Source organism: Pongo abelii, chromosome 5 (assembly GCF_028885655.2).
Source record: "Pongo abelii isolate AG06213 chromosome 5, NHGRI_mPonAbe1-v2.0_pri, whole genome shotgun sequence".
Classification (NCBI taxonomy): domain Eukaryota; kingdom Metazoa; phylum Chordata; class Mammalia; order Primates; family Hominidae; genus Pongo; species Pongo abelii.
Window position 1 is genome coordinate 33,454,106 of NC_071990.2, and position 10,831 is coordinate 33,464,936.

Sequence of the window (10,831 nt, forward strand, 5' to 3'; positions counted from 1 at the left end):
GCTGCAGACTCGGAGTGTGAGTGCACAGCCTTTGCCCGCCGGGCAGCGGGGCTGAGCGGAGGGAGGGCCGCTCGGGAACACTAGTTCTGTGCTCGTCCAGGCAGCGGCTGAGAGCAGGGGAGTGGGGGCATCAAGGAAAGCTGCGGCTGCCTTACTGGCCTCGAGTTCCGCGAGCGGGGCTGGGAACCAAAGCCTGAGGCTGGGGGGACAGGGCGCACGACTGCACTCCCTGTCCGGGGCAGTGCAGGCATTCGAGGAAGATGAATCGCCTCTCCAGAACCGACTGCTGTTCCTTCCACCACCCGCAACCTCTCTGCCCCTCACTTCCTGTTTCCTCTGCTCTGGGTACCCCCAGCCCCTCTGGCCCCAAATTCCTCCCCCTTGCTCAGTTCTCTGTCTCACTGGCAGAGGAGCCGGCCGTGTTTCCCCCTAAAGCCCGCTTGGCCCTCCCAGTTCCGCAGCTGCGCGGCCCGCCCGCCGATCCCATGGCTCCCTTCTCCACCCTTGGGATTTCTCGTTTGTTCGCCTCCTCTCCGGTGCCCTCAACCCCGCAGATGCAGGGGGGCATCCTCCAGCCCCAGCAAGTACTGCGGACCAGTTGGGCTGGCTGGCCCCTTTCCCGCAGAAGCAGACAACACCCACTTCTACCCTCGTAGGAGCCCCTTTCTACAGCCACTTCCCTGGAACCCGTGATCCTGACTGCCCTCCTCCCGGACCCCAAGCATCCAGGAGGTGTACAGTATAAGGGGAAGTTGTAGTGGGAGGCAGGTGGGTGTTGTTCCTGGAGTTTCAGGGTAGAGAAGCAGGTGGGGAGGAGTCAGGTGAGATGCAGAGGTGGAAGCCAAAAGTCTGGAGTTAACCTGACTTCTCTTCTGGCTCCAAGGGCTGCCGGGATCGTCTGTCCTGACCCTCCTTGTCCTCCGCAGCCCTAACCACCCGGCAGCCTCTTCTCTGTCTCTGCTGCCCGTCCTGCCTTCACTCTGAAACAGCCTGCACCCCCCCGGGTCCCCAGTCCTCACCTTCGCCCCACACGCCCCACTCTCTATCACATCCTTTCGTGCCCCCCTCACCCCCATCGCTTGGTGCGAGTGCTCTCTTGCCCTCCTCTCCCCATGACTGAACCTCACAGACATGGCTGTTTATTTAGGTGACACCATGTGGGAGACACAGAGGAACCCATTTCCATCCTGGCTCCACTGGGGCATTTCCTTTCCAAGTCCTTCAGTCCCTCCCAATCAAGCCTGTATTACTGGGTCAGGCAAGGTGAGAGATACAAAGTATGCAAAAGAAAACGTTACTATTTTGTTGAGGAACAAGATACATGTGGAATAGTTGACAATGCAGAAGAACAGGGTAGAGGAAGGAGGGTTGATACAGTATTAGAGTCAGACAAACCTGGGTTCAAATCAGCTCTGCCACTTACAAACTGAGCCACCTTGCACAAGGCACTGGGTCTTCCCTCTGTTTCTTCATCTGCAAAATGGGGGAGAGTAACAGGTTGCCCTGAGAATTTAGAGATAATACAAGTAAAGTTACATGCCTAACAGATCAGTGGCTCTCCCAGTGTGGATCCCAGACTAGCAGCATCAGCATCGCCTGGCAACTTGTTAGAAATGCAAATTCTTGGGCCCCGCCCCAGATCTGCTGTTTAAGAAACTGGAGGTGGGGCCAGCAATTGCATTTTCCCAAGCCCTCCATGTGCTTCTGATGTTCACACAAGGCTGAGGACACTGCAGAAGATGCCCCACAAAATGTTATGGCCTTGCCTTATACTGTAAAGAATGGCAAAGGGCCCGTGCGGGGGTGCTCTGTGACTCCCAAGCAGGAGGATCACTGCAGGCCAGTAGGAAGGTCAGGAGCGGCCTCACAGAGGAGGTGGGGCTGGGCTGGGGAAGGAAACAGAGAAGACTTTCTGCAGTGGGTGAGGGAGATTGGGGGAAACTCCCTCTCCCTTACCCTACCTACCACCCAGCACGATCTTTACCTCTCAGGCTTCTCAGTCTCCAAAGCAGAGCAGACCATGTATCTGAATGCGGAAGCTGAGCTCTGGAGCCCAGAGCCTCAGGGCCCTGAGGGAAGGTTCCCCCAGGAGACCCCTGCCCAGGCAAGGCCTAACTCTGAGGGCCCTGTCCTTGCCTGGCAGCCCTCAACACCCTGGGAAGCTGCTCACAGGAGGCTGTGCTCTGGGCTTCTCCACCTTCACAGTCCACCTCAGCGAGGAGGGAGGTGCGGCTGAAACCGCCAACCACTTCTTCAGTTGGATGTGGGGCTTAGCCTCTCCTCTCCCACCTCTGTCTCCTCTGCTTCCTCCTTCCCCATGCTGCTCTCACCTCTCTCCCCTCTCCCTGCAGGCTGGGAGCAAAGGAAGAGGAGGAGGAGAAGAGAGGACAGGCCCAGCCCTCTACCTACTATGGCACTCCTTTACCCGGCAGCTGTCACAACCAACCCTTCCCCAACTCCCCTACCCAGGACCGCCATCTCCACCCACAAATCCACTCAAATTTCCTGCCTGGAATGTGGAGTCTCTTCCCACTGCTCTCACTTCTCTCAGCACAGCCTGGGCAAGGGGCCCTTCTCCTCCCCCTAATATAGGAAGTACTCCAGCCAAGGAGCCCACCTGGCCCTGTACGAACACTTTCACACAGGTGATAGGCCCTACTCCTGCAGAAAGAGTGGCCACAGCTCTTGCCACAGCTCACACCTGGCCCAGCACTGTGGCACACACCTGCCTGAACCCAATCACTGCCACCAGCGTGGCAAGGGTTTCTCCCCAGAGCTCCAGCCCGCTGCAGCCTGCCACTCTATACACAGGCAAGCAGCCTTACATCTGTGCCACCTAAGCCTTCTTGTGGTAGATGAGGCTGCTGGCCCCCACTCCAACCTGCAACACCAGCAGCAGAACCATACCTGGGGGTGTCCCCATCACAGTGACCAGTGAGGCAAGGGCTTTGGACATTGCTCAGGGCTGGTGCAGCACCAGCAAGTCTGCAGAAGCAAACGCTGTAGGCACGGTTTCTGATACAGCCTCAGGCTGGTGCAGCATCACCAAGGCCACATCAGGGACAGGCTCTACTGCTTGCCTCTGTGGCTGTGGTTTCACTTGGAACACCCACCTGCCTTGACGCCAGGCCTCACATGTGGGGAGGAATGAGATGAACACAGTGGGGAGGCAGGGAATCAGAGCCCCTGTGGCTGCATCACCGCCCCCAACCTGCAGCGCTCTATGAGGGTGGCAGGGCAGCCTCAGAGACAGACTTCCTCCACCTGTGGGAGGCATAACAAAGCAGAGCTCCACCCACTCCCAGCCAGGGTGACCTTCAGAGCAACCATAAGGGGTAGCTCGAGTGTCTCGCCTGAACCCACTCAAAGCTGGAATGGCCAGGTCCACTTCACTCTAGACCAAAGTGCAAAGTCCTGAGGGAGCTCCCAGGCCAGGAAAAGTTTTCTCTGGAGAAGAATCCATACTTCTCAGTGTCTTAAAATATTTTGTTTTTTATATAAATGAGAGGTCTTGGGGCACTTTTCCATCTCCTGTCCTCCATCAGAGAAATTTCACCAGGCTGTCTCAGACCTGCTGTTGTCCTGGATGGATTAGACTCCTTGGGACTTTCTTGAAGGGTCATTTTAAAGAGATAGCTTAGGCTGGGCATGACGGCTCATGGCTGTAATTCCAACACTTTGGGAAGCCAAGGTAGGTGGATTACTTGAGGCCAGGAGTTCAAGACCAGCCTGACCAACATGGCAAAACCCTGGCTATACAAAAAACACAAAAATTAGCAAGGCGTGGTGGCCCATGCCTGTAATCCCAGCTACTCAGGAAGTTAAGGCATGAGAATCACTTGAACCTGGGAGGCGGAGTTTGCAGTGGCTGAGATCACGCCACTGCACTCCAGCCTGGGCAACAGAGTGAACCTCTATCTCAAAACAGAACAAAGAAAAAAAATGCCCTTAAGCGTTCTTTTATAAAAATAAAAACAGAAAAAAAATAGATAACTTAATTTCCAGAGATCTCCATGACAACCCCCTACCATCCAATCCTAGTCCCCCAAGTAATCCCACCCAACCCCCAGAGGCTGCTGGGTTCTTCCTGCCTCAGGTGCTCACACTACACCCGGCACCCCTATTTGATGAGCCATCTTCCTGTGCCTAGTCCTTGCTTCACCAGGCCCTGTTCTTGCAAGTTTACTGTTACTCTTCATGTTATAGGGTAAGTGAGACCTTATTCTTGTATTAACTTGCCCCAGAGTATACTCTTTGGAACTCGGCAATATTTCTCCCTATGATGTACCAAGGAGGTTGATTATTGACACATGCTAGAAGAAATTAAATACCCTTAGAGGTCAAAGGATTACTTGAGAGACTGCTAATCATTTCCACCCTTTCGGGAAATGTGTATTGAGGCTACCATGTGTCAGGAGTTGTTCTGGGACCCGGGTATCATAGTCATGTGGCATGGCCCCTGCCTTAGAAGGATTTGATGTAGGGGCGGTTTAGAATGAGCATCTCAATATTGAATCCAGCACCTAGTCCTATCCATTTTATCTGCTCTAATATATCTCAAGTCTGTCCACTCGTTTTCATCCCTCCACATCCCTGAGCCAGCCACCATGTGGACCATGTGGCCTTCTCTGAGTCACTGCACTAGCTGAAGAGGCTGGGAATGGCCTTCTCTACAATATGACACACACCTAAGAGGGATCCTTTAAAAATGCAAATCTGATTGTTTCAGTCAACCTCCTTAAACCTATTCAGTGGTTTTCCATTGATCTTAGGTTAAAGACCCAAGTCCTTAACCTGACCTCTAAGGCCCTGAGAGGGGTGGCTCCTCCTCTCCAGCCTCGTCTCCCACCACTCCCCCTCACTCATGTGCTCCAGTTCCTGTCCACCTTGTGCTTCCTCCTGCACAGAGCCTCCAGGGAGGCTGGACCCTCTGCTGGAAAGGCTCCTTCCTCTGTTCCTCTCCTCTTAGCTCCTCTTCATTCTTCAGGCCTCACCTTCTCAACAGCCTCAGGGAAGGCTTCCTGACCTTCTTTTCAGGGTCAAATTCGCCTGTTATGAGCGCTCACACTGAGGTGTACCTTTCCTCAGAGGCACTTGGCCCTGTTGGAGTTCTTCATTTGTTGATGATTATGTACAAATTAATGTCTGTCTGCCCCATTGAATGTAAGCTCCCTGAGGGCAGGGACTATGACTGCAGATGCTCACTCTTGCCACTCCCTGGACCTAGCACTGGATACTTTATAAATAGTGGTTGAATAGATGCATTCATGCCAGGATCTGGGCAGGAGGCTAGATATTTCAGGATTTCAGAGGTGATGAATTGAGCTCATGATTCTCCCTCCTGTAGCTACAGCCCAAGAATCCCATGTGCTATTACCTAACACTGTTACTTCCTCCTTAATTCCTGGCATCATTCAGCTCCACAGCCCTGCCTTCATCCCAGGCTCCCTCCATCTTGCCCGTGAGACCCTCTCCCCCTTTAACTTTTTAGTTCCCCTTTCTGGTTTTGCCTCATTGACTTCAGAAGCCAGCATGGAATAATGTGGCAAGGCGCAGGATCCAGAACTGGAGGCCAGGTGCAGTGGCTCACTGCTAAAATCCCAGAATTTTGGGAGGCCAAGGCAAGAGGATTGTTTGAGCTCAAAAGTTCAAGACCAGCCTGGGCAACATAGTGAGACCTCGTCTCTACAAAATATTTTTTCAACTTTTATTTTAAGTTCCGGAGTACAAGTGCAGGATGTTCAGGTTTGTTACATAGGTGAACATGTGCTATGATGGTTTGCTGCACCTGTCAACCCATCACCTAGGTATTAAGCCCGGTATCCATTAGCTATTCTTCCTGATGCTCTCCCTCCTGCCACTCCCCTTTCTGACAGACTTCAGTGGGTTATTGTTCCCCCCACCCACATGTGTCCAGGTGTTTTCATCGTTCAGCTCCCACTTATAAGTGAGGACGTGTGGTGTTTGGTTTTCTGTTCCTGTGTTAGTTTGCTGAAGATAGTGGCTTCCAGTTCCATCCACATCCTTGTAAAGGACATGATCTCATTCCCTTTTATGGCTGCATAGTATTCCATAGTGTACGCATACTACATTTTCTTTTTTTTTTTCTTTTTTTTAAGATGGTGTCTTGCTCTGTCACCCAGACTGGACTGCAGTGGCACAATCTCAGCTCACTGCAACCTCTGCCTCCTGGGTTCAAGCGATTCTTCTGCCTCAGCCTCCCAAGTAGCTGGGACTATAGGCGAGTGCCACCATGCCCTGTTAATTTTTGTATTTTTAGTAGAGACGGGATTTCACCATGTTGGCTAGGCTGGTCATGAACTTCTGACCTTGTGATCTGCCCAACTTGGCCTCCCAAAGTTCTGGATTACAGGTGTGAGCCACCGTGCCCGGCATTTTTGTTTTGTTTTGTTTCGTTTTGACATAGAGTCTCACTCTGTCACCCAGGCTGGAGTGCATTGGCACAATCTCAGCTCACTGCAACCTCTGCCTCCTGGGTTCAAGAAATTCTCCTGCCTCAGCCTCCTGAGTAGCTAGGATTACAGGCATTTGCCACCACACCTGGCTAATTTTTTTGTATTTTTAGTAGAGACAGGGTTTCACTATGTCGGTCAGGCTTGTCTTGAACTCCTGATCCACCCGCCTCAGCCTCTCAAAGTGCTGGGATTACAAGTGTGAGCCACCACGCCTGACTGCATACTACGTTTTCTTTATCTAGTCTTTCATTGATGGGCATTTGGGTTGACTCCATGTCTTTGCTATTGTGAACAGTGCCGCAGTGAACTACAAAATATTTAAAAATTAGCCAGGTGTGGTGGCTTGTGCCTGTAGTCCCAGCTACTTGGGAGGCTAAGGTGGTAAGGTTCGTTGACCCTGGGAGTTTGAGGCTGTAGTGCTTTATGATTGAGGCTGTGAGTAACCACTGTATAGTGAGAACCTGTCTATTTCTCTTTTAATCTTTTTAATCTAGCTAACTAGGAATAGAAAGTAACTTCCAAAGTCAAGACAAGGATACCAGTTTTTACTGTTTCTATTCACCTTTCTCCCGAGAAGTCTGAAGTGATACAAGAATAAAAAGAAGAAATAAAGCCATCACTATACATAGAAAATTACTATACACAGATTGCTTACTGTACAAAGAAAATTCACAAGAACCCACAAACTATTAGAAATAACAATTTCCTTGCTGGGGGCAAGGAGAATACACAAACATCAATATCCCGACACCACAGCAATAAACAGATAAAAGATTTCATTTTAGGCCAGGCATCGTGGCTCACGCCTGTAATCCCAGCTCTTTGGGAGGCCAAGGCAGGCGGATCATGAGGTCAGCAGATCAAGACTGTCCTGGCTAATATGGTGAAACCCCGTCTCTACTAAAAATACAAAAAATTAGCTGGGCAAGTTGGCAGGCACCTGTAGTCCCAGCAACTGGGGAGGTTGAGAAAGGAGAATGGCGTGAACTCGGTAGGCGGAGCTTGCAGTGAGCGGAGATCATGCCACTGCACTCCAGCCTGGGCGACGGAGCGAGACTCCGTCTCAAAAAAAAGAAAAAAAAAGAAAATACCATTTGTTATAACAAAAATCATAAGATACTTAGGAATAAATATAACAAAGTCTGTGCATGATATTTATGGAGAAAATTATAAAGTTTTATTAGAGAACATAAAGAAGATATAAAAGGATAGGAAGAGATCCCCTACTCATAAAGACGGAAGTTTGATATAAAGCTGATAATTTTTCTCAAATCTAAAAATTCAGTACAATTCTAAGAAAACTCCAATCAGATACTTTATGGAACTTGACAGACTGTTCTTAAAATTCTTTTTTTTTTTTTTCTTTTTTTTTGAGATGGAGTCTCACTCTGTTGCCCAGGCTGGAATGCAATGGTGCAATCTCGGCTCACTGCAAGCTCCGCCTCCCAGGTTCAAGTGATTCTCCTGGCTCAGATCCCTGAGTAGCTGGGATTACAGGTGCGCACCACCACGCCCGGCTAATGTTTTTGTATTTTTAGTAGAGACGGGGTTTCACCATGTTGGTCAGGCTGGTCTTGAACTCCTGATCTCGTGATCTGCCCGCCTCGGCCTCCTAAAGTGCTGGGATTACAGGCATGAGCCACCGCACCGGCCTTAAAATTCTTATGGAAGGGTAAATGGCCAAGAAAAAAAAAACTTGAAGCAGAAGAATATGAGATCCCTTGCCTAACCATATGTCACAAGTTTACTGGTTGAAACCTAGAGTGATTAAAACAGTCTAGTCCTGGTATATGCACACATAAATAGACCACAGTACAGAACAAAACTTTTTTGAGTCAGATCCTAATAGGGTTTGGATCTCTGTCCCTCCCCCTCCAAATCTCATGTCGAATTGTAATCCCCTTTGTTGGAGATGAGGTCTGGTGGGAGGTGATTGGATCATGGAGATGGATTTCCCACTGGGTGCAGTTCTCATGATAGTAAGTTATCATGAGACCTGGTTGTTTAAAAGTGTGTGGAGGGCAGGTGCAGTGGCTCTTGCCTATAATCCCAGCACTTTGGGAGGCTGAGGCAGGAGGATCACTTGAGCTCAGGAGGTCAAGACCAGCCTGGACAACATGATGAGACATCATCTCTACAAAAATACAAAAAAAAAAAGCCGGGCATGGTGATGCATGCCTGTGGTCCCAGCTACTCAGGAGGCTGAAGTGGGAGGATCGCTTGAGCCCAGAGGGTGGAGGTTACAGTGAACTGAGATTGTGCCACTGCAATCCAGCCTGGGTAACAGAGCAAGACTCTGTCTCAAAAAAAAAAAAAAAAAAAAAGTGTGTGGCACCTCTTCCCTCTCTTCCTCCTGCTCCAGCCACGTAAGACATGATTGTAAGTTTCCTGAGGCCTCCCCAGCCATGCTTCCTATACAGCCTGTGGAACTATGAGCCAATTAAACTTTATAAATTACCTGATCTCAGGTATTTATCTATAGCAGTGCAAGAATGGACTAATACAGACCCTCAAAGATATGAGACTTGGCATATAATGGAAGTGACATAAATCAGTGGGAAAGTTCAATGGTTTTGAGTTAACTGGCTATCCAAACACACACATGAAAAATAAATTCTACATTACATCCTACCCAGAAGTAAATTTCAGGTAGCTAGAGTGAAAAGCAAAACTGAAAACTGTTCAAAGAAAATATAAGATCATATATTGATGATATCAGAATAGAGAAGGATTTCTTATACAAAATTTTAAAAGTACAAGCAGTTAACAAAATGAAGAACACTATATGATTATATCAATAGATGGAGGAAAGGCGTTTGACAAAATTTAACATCCTTTCATGATACAAATTCTTAGCAAATTAGGTATAGAAAAATTGTATCTCAACACAATAAAGCCCATATATGACAGACCCACAGCTAACATCATACATAATCATGAAAAGTTAAAAGATTTTCCTCTAAGATCAGGAACAAGACAAGGATGACCATTCCTACCATTTCTATTCAATATAGTACTAGAAGTTCTAGTCAGAACAGATAGGCAAGAGAAAGAAATACAAGACATCCAAACTGGTCAATGTTGACCAGGTTGGCCTTGAACGCATAGCCTCGCCTCCCTGTGCGCCAGGACAGCCAGCTTGAGCCACTGATGCTCCCTAGGCATCTAAATTGGAAAGAAAGAAGTTAAATTGTCACTTTGTAGATGATATGATCTTATATAGAGAAATCCCTAAAGATACCACCAAGAAAACTATTAGAACTAATAAATTCAGTAAAGTTGCAGGATACAAAATCAATATTCAAAAGTCAGTAGCATTACTGTATACTAATAATGCACCAACCAAAAAAGAAATCAAGAAAGCAATCTCATTTATAATAGCATCAAAAATATATACTTAGGAATAAATTTAATCAAAAGTGAGAAATCTGTACACTGAAAATCATAAAGCACGGAAGAAACAAATTAAAGACACAAATAAATGGAAAGATATTCCATATTAATGGATTGGAAAGATTAATATTGTTAAAATGTCCACACTACCCCAAACTGTAGATTCCGCCCAAACTCTATCAAAATTCCAATGACATTTTCACAGAAATAGAAAAAAAATCCTAAGATTCATATAGAACCACAAAAGACAAGGACCAAAATGGCCAAAGCAATCTTGAGCAAAAGGAACAAAGCTAGAGCCATCACACTACCTAATTTCAGAAGCTGCCACAAAGCTATACTAATAAAAACAGCATGGTTCTGGAACAAAAACAGACATATAAGACCAGAATAGAGGCCAAAAATAAATCCACACATTTTATGGCCAACTGATCCTTTACAAATATGCCAAGAACATACAATGGGGAAAGGACAGTCTCCTCAATAAACAGTCCTAGGAAAACTGGATATCCACATGTAGAAGAATAAAATTTGATCATATCTCACCTCATGTACAAAAATCAACTCAGGCCAGGCACAGTGGCTCACATCTGTAATCCCAGCACTTTGGGAGGCTAAGGCCAATGGGTTACTTGAGGCCAGGAGTTCGAGACCAGCCTGGCCAACATGGTGAAACCTACCAAAAACACAAAAATTAGCCAGGGGTGGTGGCACACACCTATAGTTCCAGCTACTCAGGAGGCTAAGGCACAAGAACTACTTGAATCTGGGAGGAAAAGTTTGCCAAGACCACGCCACTGCACTCCAGCCTGAAGGACAGAGAGAGACTGTCTAAAAAAAAAAAAAAAATTCTACTCAAAATGAATTAAAGACTTAAACATAAGATCTGAAATGGCCGGGCGCGGTGGCTCACACCTGTAATCCCAGCACTTTGGTAGGCCAAGGCAAGTGGATCATGAGGT